The sequence below is a fragment of the Gavialis gangeticus genome, unplaced genomic scaffold (assembly GCF_001723915.1).
Source record: "Gavialis gangeticus isolate Ggan-Ray unplaced genomic scaffold, GavGan_comp1, whole genome shotgun sequence".
Taxonomy (NCBI): domain Eukaryota; kingdom Metazoa; phylum Chordata; order Crocodylia; family Gavialidae; genus Gavialis; species Gavialis gangeticus.
Window position 1 is genome coordinate 84487469 of NW_017729033.1, and position 11554 is coordinate 84499022.

Genomic DNA, 11554 nt, shown 5'->3' on the forward strand with positions numbered 1-11554 from the left:
TTTTTTTTTTTGCCCTAGCACTGCAAATTAGCAGTCCCACAGACATTTTAACATGCAACATGTGCCATTTGTGACACCATGAAGATGTTTGTGGTGCCACAAACAGCACATGCTTGTACACCTGTATGTGGCTTTAGTGTTTAAAAAGTGATAGTGTAGTAAGCAAAGTTTATCTCTTGGATGTAAGAGTAGCACACAACCTCTTTAAGCTTCCTGAACAGGACACACCCACAGTCTGAGCATGTCTGCATTGTTCTAGCAGGCCACAAAAGTGATCTCCATGGTAGACCTACTTGGGTCAGAGCAGAATATTTGAGGTGGCTATGGATGGTTCTGGGACAAGTTAATGGGTATGTTTCAGTATTGTATGGATCTAGTAGTGGCTACAGTATCTTAAAAAAATGTTAATGCTGAAGGTTGAAGCTGTTTTGCACCCTACGTGCTCTTGTCTTTCTTTCTCCTTCCTTATTTATGCCTATGGGCTGAGGAGGTACCCTTTCTCTCCTTGGCTTCGAATTAACACACTTTAAAAAAAAGAAAAGAAACGAAAGTTTGGATCAATTCCAGTAAATTAAGAGTCCTCAGAATATTATTAAAATCTCCTACCTCACTGAACAACCTGTTCAAGTAATGATGAGTCTCCTGCAGTGTGTGTGTAAGATTAGTGTAACTCATCGTTACACTAGAACTGTTTTTGAGACTGCAAAGTAGTCTGTCTTGACTTTGTAGGCTTATAACTTCCCAAAAAAGTTCACATTTGAGAGCTATTTTTGTTTTTCTGTTCAGACTTTGAACTAATGGGATTTTTGGGCAAATTTCCTAAATTCTCTGGGATTTTAGATAACCTCTGGGATTCTAGTTTGCATACTTGCTATGTTGTATATTTCCACACCTTTGCAGCCCAGTAACTGAAGAACAGCATTACATCAAAATGTGAAATGTAAATACCAAACACACCTTGAGGAGTATATTTCTGATAGCCTTCATCAGAAAATACTTCCCACCCTCTACACATCACACATGCACATGCATGCACAGAAAATGTTTTTTGACAGAAAAAAAAATAGTGTAACCAGGAACAGAAATCATTGAACTAGGAAACACTGCTCTCTAGGAGTTATAGTTTAGGTACCTCATGCTCCCATTCTGAATTATTTGTCAGACTCCCTAAGAGGACTGGCTTCCACAATAAGCCAGTATATGAGGCAGCACAACAAAGTACACTACTACGGACATGAGGCACATGCATTCAAATTTCATAAGGTATTACAACATAATTTTAAAATACAAATATTACAGTTTTTGGCTGCAGTATTTCCATTTTAAGATAAAAACTGAAAGTTTATTTCTGTTCCTAGGGTTTGGGCTTTTTTGAAAAGCATTTGACATTCAATCTGGAAAGCAAATACTTTTTGTGAACCCATTCATTTTATTAAAAACCTTGTTTTATTTAAAACAATTCAGTTTATTAACATTTTCATAACAATTTTAGCCAGCTTTTGTCTGCATTTGGAAAATATTGATTGATTAGTAGTGAAGTTGTTTAGCAGTCTGTGTATTGATGCCAAGAGTGATGGAGACAATGTACATGGCCACATTTTAAGTGCACATGTATGTGCATTGTGATCTATTTCGGGAAGCCAGAGATGGAAATGGTAATTACCCATTAACGTAAATCATTGAATGTATTTGTCTATGTATATTTATTAGTGGTTTAAGGACTAATGCACTTCATTAGTGGCTAAAGTCCCTAAATATTTACGTAGTCTTTAATATTGAAGGCATTTGACACATTTATGCCACCTGCAAGCCTAAGGCAGTTTACCAGTAGCTCTGCCTTATTGATCTTATTCACTGCTGTTTAATAACATCCTAAAACCAGTGGCAAATGGAATGGAGGGGTCTCTCCACATGTGGATCTCTTCTTTTCTGTTCAAAACATAAGAAAGGTGACAGCCTTGTCACTGCAGCACCATTTCTGGGACACTAGGAACAATTGTTTCTGGGTAGGCAAGTATTCCCAAAGCCATCAGCATTTCATTAGACTTCAAATTGTGTTACTTTAGGAAAAATCTCCTTTACACTTTGAGTGCTAGGTAAAAAGCACACACCAACATTAGGATTCCCTTTCGGCCCAACTCCCCGTGAAGGCCTATGGCCAAGCAAGGTATTGGTGAGGAGAGGACACTAGAACTGGTGTGTAGGTGGTCCAGTCCTTCCAGCAGATTCATGAGGATTGGAAACCCACATAATTTGGGTCTTCTGGAGAGGGACAAGTCTCTCTGAAGGAAAGAGGGGTGTGAATTCAAAAGTAACAGTAGAAGTAATTGTCTAGTAAAGGTAACTGCCCATTGAAGCCTTAACTTGTTCACTTAATGACTTTAGCTTTGTAATGTTAACATTATGCTAATTGTCACTCTTCTTGTTAGTGTGGCTTGCAGCTAGACTTGGTAATTAGCTAGAATGTAAACCAGATCTAATTAGCATCAAGGCAGCATATGAAATATAATAATTCCATTGTTTATGAACTTCAACCTGTTCAGGTATAGTTCTATTGTTCTCAGTAATTTATTTATACCAGTTAGGAACATGAAAGAAAAAATATAGGCAATGTGACTTGCTGGTGGATCCTAACTTTCCTAATTTCTAATAGTTATAAGCACTGAATTATGTTGTCAAATTTGTAAACAAAAACAGCAACAAGATCTCATTTTCCAAGTAATTAATTCCAATAGGGCAAGTTCCAGTCATAATGCTGTAAGTGGTCCCTACCATTGATTAGAGATGCTTATTCCAAAACTGTATTCACAGATTTAATTTTATTCATAGAGTTTCCTAAATTCTTAAGTTTCTAAATTCATGGTGCCCCTTCCTTCTTATTGTTTAAAATTATTTGTATCAGAAATAAAAAATTATGATACTGAATTAATCTGAGGGCACGTCTACATGTGACACGATGTCACCGTAGCTACATGGTATTGCAGCATAACTCATCGCTACAGTGACGTGGCGTCAGCAGGCACAAGCCATGACACTGACAGTACGTTACCAGAGTGATGAGCTACCTCACTATGGCGCATTGCTACAGCAATGTAGCTGCTAAAAATAACTGTGCACTACTGGGATTGCACAGTAACAGCTAAAAGCAAGTACTAAATCACAGTGCAGTAACAACTGTACCATAGGGGGTACATGTAGACTTGCCCAGAGTGAATTAGTCTGAGTGGATCTGCAGAGAACTTTAAATTTTCTATAGGACTGTGGGTTTTTCATAATGTTTTGGATGCTGCTTATTACAAATTATGTTACATATTTGGATTGTGAAAAGTTTGGAGGCATTCCATTGATCATTCCTTGCTGGGCTGATGTCTAATTAGCTGGGAAAACTTTGAAACAAATACAAATATGAATGTAAAAAGGTTAATGTGACCAGAGGGACGAGATGTAAAGATAAACTAAGGTGGTACTCAATGAGTCAGCAGTCAGCAGAAGCAGAGGGAAGTGACAACAGAAGATGTAATAGCAACAAAGTGTTGGGGGGATAAGAACATGGAGAAAGACAACAGAGGGGAAGTATAGGAAAAGAGATTGTATTTCCTGTGGGTACATACAGGAATTAATTTTAGATTGATTTAACCATAAGATTAGGTTGGTCTAAACGCCCAATCGTGCAGGCATTCAGAGGGTTCAATTCAGCCAAAAAATGGTGCACCAGATCTAAGTTAATGTACTTCAGGAGATGCTCAAACTTAGATAGAGAAAGTGTTCAACTGATTTAGGAAATGAATTTGCAGCACAGCCACAGGGCTGGGAAAACACAGCTGCTTGCCCCAACCCTAGGGTTGTGCTAGTCTCACTCTTTCTCCCCGACCCTAACTGGCCTATTTATAGCTTCCTTCACCTCCCCCAACTGGACAATCCTTCTCCCCCACCCACAGACCCACCAAGTCCACCCCAGGCCTACCTGCCCCTCCTCCCACCCTGAGTTACTTATCTTGGGCTGCCCATGCTGTTCCTAGAGTAGCGAACTACTGTATGTGCCGCTTCCAATTTAGGTGTAGGCAGCTTAAAGGAAGCCTCCTTGTTCTAAACTGGGTGCAGTGAATGCTTGTTCATACCCTATGAGAGGAAGACATAAGCTCAAAAGTAGCTGGTCTGGAGGGCTAGCTTTTCAGCCCCAGTAAGGCTTAAATCTAGCCTTGCTTGGCTAGTTTAGGGATTACTTTGGTATATAGATCTCTCCGAAGCCCCCTTACAATTTTCAGCTCTTAGAACTAGTTCGGTAATCTTTGGCTATGACAAGGATCCTCTGCTAAGTAAAAGCAACCTGGAATGATTTCCAGCAGGCTTGAGGATCATGGGATCTCCAAGAAGATTTAAAGACACTTTTTTATTTCCCTTTGTCTTCAGGTTCTGCACTGAGCACAGCTTGGCTGGACTTGAAGATCGAAGCTACTGACTGAAGTGCTTAAGGAACAGTGGAGGCCCAAGTTAACAGATCAAAAGTAAGACTCAGACTGATAAAACACTGACACTAAAAATAATGAAATAAGGGGAGGGAATGGGGGGAGGGGGTGACACAGAAGGCCAGAAATGATATTTTTCCAAAGTTCTCGGGATTCCCTGAGTTTTGCTTCCGTTGCAGTTGGCAACAAAACTCCCATTGACTTCTATGGGAGCTGCATTAAAACTATGTTGAGTGCATCCTAAAATATCATGGTTTTGGGAGCACATCCTGATGCCGGCCTGTGCTTTAGAACTTGGAATTGAAGCCAAATATATCCGTTGATGACACTTGAAATGCTTAATGGTGATATATACACAGTATTTCACACTAATGGCTTTGTATGGGATGAAGCGTGGTTCATTAGAATTGGACTGGTGTCCAGATTTAACCTATTGATTAGAAACCTGTCTTGCCCTGTCAAGGTAATATAAGTGTGTCTCAATACAATATCAGCAGCTGCTTATTCATTTAAATAAACATGATTTTAAAAGGTTTGAGTTCACAACTAGGTAATTTCCAGGTAGTGGCTTCTCTATATGAAACCTAAATAGTCTAGTTACACAGTACTATAGGTACTGTATAACCACCTTGGAATTGTTGTCATCCAAGCTCATTTGAACCCTTAAGCCTGATGGCTTTTGAACCTTGGGGAAGCCAATCATGGAGCTTTCTACTCAGTGGTCCCCCCTATTTAAAGTTCACTCTGCTGCAAAAATAATATAAGCAGATACATAGTAGTAAATCATGCAGCTAAAGTCATGAGTGGATGCAGCATTTTGAAAAGGGGGATGCAGATGTTGAGGTACATCACCACATATAAAACAGCACATATTTTTCTTCAGTGAAAAATAAACTAGGAACTTTACTAATATGCTAGGGTGTCACAAGGTCACGGAGGTGCCTTGTGCCTAGAAAACGGTTAAGAACAGCTGCCAATCACCAGGGCAGCTCAGCTGCCGGTTGCTGGGGCAACCACGTTGGTCAGGTGACCAGAAGGGGGCAGGGCCAGGCCCTTATAAACAGCCCAGGCCGGAGCCTGGCTGGCAGTTCCCTTCTGGCAGCCGGAGGAGCAAGAGCTCTGCAGTGGAGTTGAGCGGAGGCAGGCAGACTGATAGAACGAGTAGCTGCACCATGGCTTGGGTGGAAAGAACCCTGACTAGGAGGTTTTACTGGAAAGCCAGGTGGGGCCTGGACTTTATGGTATAGCCAGAAGGCTTATTGTTGTGTTGTAGCCAGTTGGCTCACGGTTTTGTGTTCCTTGTTTGATATTGTTAAACCGGAGGACCGGGTGAGGCTGTAGGGGTGTGAGGAGGCCTCACGGGAGCTCCGCAGTTGCTTGGGGGTTCCTGGTGCCCTGTGTGGCCAAACGAGGGGTGCCAGGGATGGCGCGGTTGTTTGGTGCCAGGTGACGCAGAGTCGGTGCTTAGAGAGAAACCGGCAGAGGCAGAGAGAACCCACAGGAGCGGGTGTGCACTCGAGAGGAGCCCCGGAGAGGGCACGCATAGAGAAGTAGCCCCAAGAGGGGGCGTTGATTATTGACAGACACCCCAAGAGGGGTGCGGACTAGAAGGCGTTCCGGAGGGGCTCCACTGTAACGGGAACCCCGAGGAGCCAAAGGGGCCAGGTAAGGGTCTGGCCGCCTGAGCCTAATTGGACACCTATTCTTGGCAGTAACCCAGAAGGGTTAGAGGGGCCAGGTAAGGCTTGGGCCGCCTGAGCCTAATTGGATACTTATTACTGACATAAACCCCGAGGGGACAGGCAAGGCTTAGGCCGCCGATCCCAGTGGGTAAAAGGATCACTAGTAAGCCTGATAGGGCTAATGAGTAGAGGGGCGCCGGTGGCGTGGCAAGCCCCGAGGCACCAGGGAAGGAGCGCCAGTTGCGTGACAATCCCAGGGGCGCTAGGCAAGGTGCAGGTAGGAGTTGGACCTGATAACATCCGGAAGATCTGCGAGGCTTGGGGCGTGCTAAAGGGGAGGTAGGAGGCACGCGTAGCCCTTAAGACTGGGGTGCAACTTGTCACTCCGAAGGAACGGGGAACAATAAGCATAGTACCGTGTATAAGGGGATCGAAGGCAGCCTCCCATATATCAATAATATATTTCATCAAAGACGTGGCGGGAGAGATAAGAGGGTGCTGGAGCGTGTACTTGACACGGTAGGGGGTGCTAGAGGGATCACAGCCGCTCCTAGGCCCCGCCCATGAAATAGGGGCCCAGGGCTGTATAATTTAGTCTAATATTAAAGCAAAAATGAATATCACTTCATTGGAATGAGTTAAAAACAATCTGCAGGGCTGTGAAATAGGAGATTCATTATTGCAACAGATAACAGCAGAATTACAAAACAAAGGATAGCTTGATTGGTGGAACATCAAGACTATTAAAAAGAAGAGAGGGTTGTTCACACCTGTGGAATGCATAGTTAAAAGGAATTACAGTGAGCCATTAAGTCCATTGACTCCCTTGGTACTACATGGATAGAAATGCTGCTGCCACTGCCAGGCAGTTGGTTTTAAACTTTGCATGAAGCAGGAATCAAAGTGGGGTGCAACTGTACCATTGCACCCTGCCAGGAGCCACCCCTGGCTAAGGTTATATGTTGGTTTTCTAACTGACTGTAGAGGCTGATCAGCACGGGTGTTTTACTTCTCTTCATTAGATCTTGAAAGTCTCTACGACATGTGTTAGAGCACTTAAATGCTCATGGTGATGGGTTACAAATATTCAGTTTTTAAAGTGGTCAGAAATTGAGAAATAGTTGACATGCATAATAATTGGGAATGGAGGAATTAGCTCAAATTAAACAAGAGCTGACTTTCAATCAGAATTTGAATGAAACGCAAGCAAAATTGTTTTAGATTCCAAATACTTTGGATATGAGTAAAAAAAAAAAAAAATGGGGGGGTGGTTAGTTGCTTCATTTTTGCAGACCTTTATATTTACTGGTTTCAGCTAAAACGGGAACAGTCAACCTCCCTTCTTTGAAACATACCTGTTTTATTAATAACTACATATAATTGGTCAAGAGGTAAATGAGAGTTGGGTAAACGTTTTTTGGTGAAAATTTGAATCCACAAACACCTGTACACAAGTGTTGAGGCTGCTTCGACACACTTGAATTCAAGCATGTCAGAGCAGACTCAATTAATCAAATCAACATCATAATGAGTTAGTTATTAATTGATTAATCAAGTCCACTGGAGCATGGCAATTGCCACAGCATCCCTGTGCTTAAAAATGGTGGCAGGAGCACTTAAATTAAAGCTTGTCACACAAGCATTAATGCAAGCATCCCTGGCTCTAATTTTAAGTGTGGAGATGCTGATACAGGAGACGTGGTGACATGTTAGAGTGGCTCTCAAGCCACTTTAATTAAAGTGCTGCCCCCCACCCCCAGAGCACGTGCAAAAGTGCATCACATAAATAAGCCCTGTCAGGTACTGATGAAGACTAACATGATAGTGCAAGTTTTGTAAAGCAATGTCATCCATTTCTTGAGATATTAATTAATTATGTATGCCCCCCTCAATCCACCCCATTTCAGTTATCTGAGGAACCTATTATGATGTTGACAGATTTGTATTTTTATTAATACTTTTTCAGATCAGTTTTTAGAGCTATATTTGGGGGTGTTGGCTTCAAGTATTATGGCACAAGTGTTTTTTTTGAACATTTCAAATTTGTTTGGGTTTTGAATGGTCACGTAAAATACATGGAGTTGCTCCTGACCCTGATGTTTGGCCTAAACTTGAAGAGGAAAAGTAGCATGTGAAGAAATGGTTAGGATGTTTAGTGTGTCAAGAAAAGGGCAGGAGCATATTACAGAGAGAATAGCATTGTAGGTGACAAGCCATTTTTGGATATTTCAGATCATTTGAACTTTGGTTTTATTTTTCCCTTTTGCACAAAAAACACCTATGTTGGAATTTTGCGTAAAGAACCAGATTTAAAAATGGTAGAAGAAGAAAGAAAGAAGAAGGCTGGACAAGCTAGATTTACTGGCTGCGTAATGAACTTTCACATTCAATCCTCTCAGCGTTTTGTTTGTTGTTCTTACGTTCACACCAGGTGTGCGTTCATGTGCATATTTATGACGGCCAGACAAATACTTCCTGATCTAACACACACTTAGCCATAGAAATAAGGTATTTTCCTCACACGGTTGTTCATATGAATGTTCTGGAAGGAGCTTTTATTTACCTAAATATGAAGTGCAGTTGTATAGCTGTCTGTGGACTTAATTGGATCAGACTGCAAATGTGGTTTTTCTGCAGTTGACCAGGTCTAGTTATAACATTGGCATATTGTGAAATTAGTCCAAAAGGCTTCATAGCTCTCAGAAACCCAGCCCTGGGCCTGAGGTGGTATAGTTGATGTCTGACTGCCCCAGCCCAGAAACACACCTTTGAAACCTAGCTTTCAGAGCAGCAGCTGGGTGCTGCATTAAGCCAATCACTTTCTCCTGCCATAAGAAATCTATGGTCCTAGCTGATTATGTGAATATGAAATAACACTTATTAATGCCATAAAGGTAAAAACTTTGGTCTTTATGTACTGTTATCGCAACCTCAGAATTTCAGATCTCCTTCCATGGACTGTTAAATTTCAGTGACTACTACTAGGACTAATTGGCTTTTTGCCTACTTTGGGAATTGAAGATTGGAATGAGCCATTTGCTCAACAAATTAAAAAATCTGACAACTCCATCAGCTATGCCCCTGATTCTGGCAGAGTGGGAATCGAATGATATCCTGCCTTGTTTATATCACTACTGGAGCATATAGTTAATAATTTTATTTCATTTCATTCCATCTCTTCCAAATTCTCCCTCAGTGTTCTTATACACCCATGCAAATCATGTAATAATTATAATATCCAGGCCAACTCATTTCCCATCTGATCATGTTAGGTTGTGTTCCACAGTGAACAATAAGGGGGGGAAGGGGGCATGGTAGGGAAATGAATAGGAAAAGCACTGAAATGGAATTGGAATAAAACAAAACACCCTTTAGGAAGGTGTGCTGTTTATCACCTATGCATAGATTTTTCTGACAATAGCTTTTCCAGCTGTTTTTCCATAGTTACAAGAAACAAAACCAAGGTCACTTAACAAAACCTCTTTGTTAATGTATAGTTCTTTCTCTGAAGCCTTTACTGTATAATTTCACAGTCACTGCAAAGAGCTTTCTTGTTCTATTGTGTAAAGTTGCACACTTGAACAGATAGCACTTGTAAATTTCTGCCTGAAAACACATGGTGCAGATTCTCGCACTGAGATGAACAAAGACTGATTGCAAAGGTCTGGGTAGATTAGCATCTCATTAAATCACTTAATGATTTTATATTTATTTAAATGAAGCAGCAAATTATTGAAAATATAGTAGCTCTGGCAAAGCTTTTAGATTTTGTGTGTGTGTAAATGTATACCCACACATTGTGTATAAAAACAATGTGGTTGGTATGTGTTTGTGTACATGTTTATATATAGAACTAATAATTTATCTTTGAAACCTTTTGAAAACATACTAAGGTAGACAAAAGATTGCCTTACCTTCTCTTACTGTAGTAATGGCTGTAATGGGAAAAAAAAGCTAAAATACTTTTTCTTTGTACAACATCTAGCGATTTAGGTCCCAATAAGCATAGGGGCCATAGAGGTACTGTTGTAATATAAACAATGTATGCAAATAATAGCTAACTTAACCAGGAGGATCGGTTTATTGCCGAGGGCAAGGGAACTAATACAGAAAGCAGAAACTTGGTCATCAGCATGAAATAAAACCTCCAATAAATTGTATTATTACAACTGTAATAATAAGCTTGGGAAGCTGAGATAGATGTAATCTTTGGGCTATATCTGGACATGGTATTTGTTGATGAACTGTAAATCCTGTACTCTGTCTGCTAGGAGTGTATTTCCCTCATGGTTTCTTATAACACAACCATTGCCACCATTGGCTCTCAGGCTTCTGCTGATAAAACCTTCATTCCACACTACCATTTATTTTCTCTGTGTTTGTTTTATAGTTTCTGTTTATGATAAAAATCTTCTGCCCATATTGTAGGTAGAAAAGGGGAATGACAAAGGGGCATGCTACTTGAAACTGCCGGCTGAGAGGACTGTATTGCCCACAGAAAACAGCGTTTCAAACAGAAAGACTTTTGCATGAAAAAAATAGTCTCTGGCATACTGAGCGACTTAGCAAATTGGTAATAATATACAAGCCTTTCACGTGTAGGTTGTCATATATTTCATAGATTTCTATGGTTGGAAGGGACCTATTAGATCATCGAGTCTGACCCCGTGCTCTGGGCAGGAAAGAGTGTTGGAGTCAAGTAACCCCAACCAGGTGCTTGTCTTAATCTCTTTTTGAACACCTCCAAGGTAGGGGAAAGCACCACCTCCCTTGGAAGCCCATTCCATATTTTGGCAACCCTCAGTGTAAAGAATTTCTTCCTGATTTCTTCCCAATCTAAATCTACTCTCCTGCAGTTTATGGGCGTTGTTTATTTGCTCTGGTAAACAGAGTATCCCCTATTTCCTGCTGACCCCCCATGATAAGTTTGTAGGCAGCCACAAGATCACCTCTCAGCCTTCTCTTGCGGAGGCTGAAGAGATTCAGATCCCTCAATCTGTCTTCATAGGATCTTACCTGCAGGCCCTCAACTATACAAGTTGCCCTCCTCTGAACCCTTTCCAGGTTATTCACATCCCTCTTGAAGTGCAGCACCCAAAACTGTATGCAGTACTCCAGCTGCGGCCTCACCAGTGCCACATAGAGGGCAAGTATCACCTCCCTAGACGTACTTGTGATGCACCTACTAATGCAAGACACAGTGTGGTTAGCCTTACTTATTACCTTGTCACGTTGGTGACTCATGTTCATTTTTGAGTTGATTATGACTCCGAGATCCCTTTCCACTGCTGTGCTACTTAGAATGGTACTTCCCAGTTTGTAGGTGTATTGGTGATTCTTTCTCCCCAGGTGCAGCACTTTGCACTTACCTTTCATAGTTTCTAGGGTCGGAAGGGACCTGAGCAG

At 41.3% G+C, this 11554-nt stretch overlaps 1 protein-coding gene across 4 annotated transcripts in view; it reads left to right on the forward strand.

Moving 5' to 3' along the window:
* The window catches only part of SORBS2 (sorbin and SH3 domain containing 2), a 298880-nt gene that overhangs the window by 46164 nt on the left and 241162 nt on the right, over positions 1 to 11554 (forward strand). For all 4 annotated transcript variants that reach the window (XM_019525918.1, XM_019525915.1, XM_019525917.1 and 1 more), the window contains exon 3: positions 4411 to 4505. The gene's annotated coding sequence lies outside the window, so the exon portion shown is untranslated. The remainder of the gene's footprint in view (positions 1 to 4410; positions 4506 to 11554) is intronic.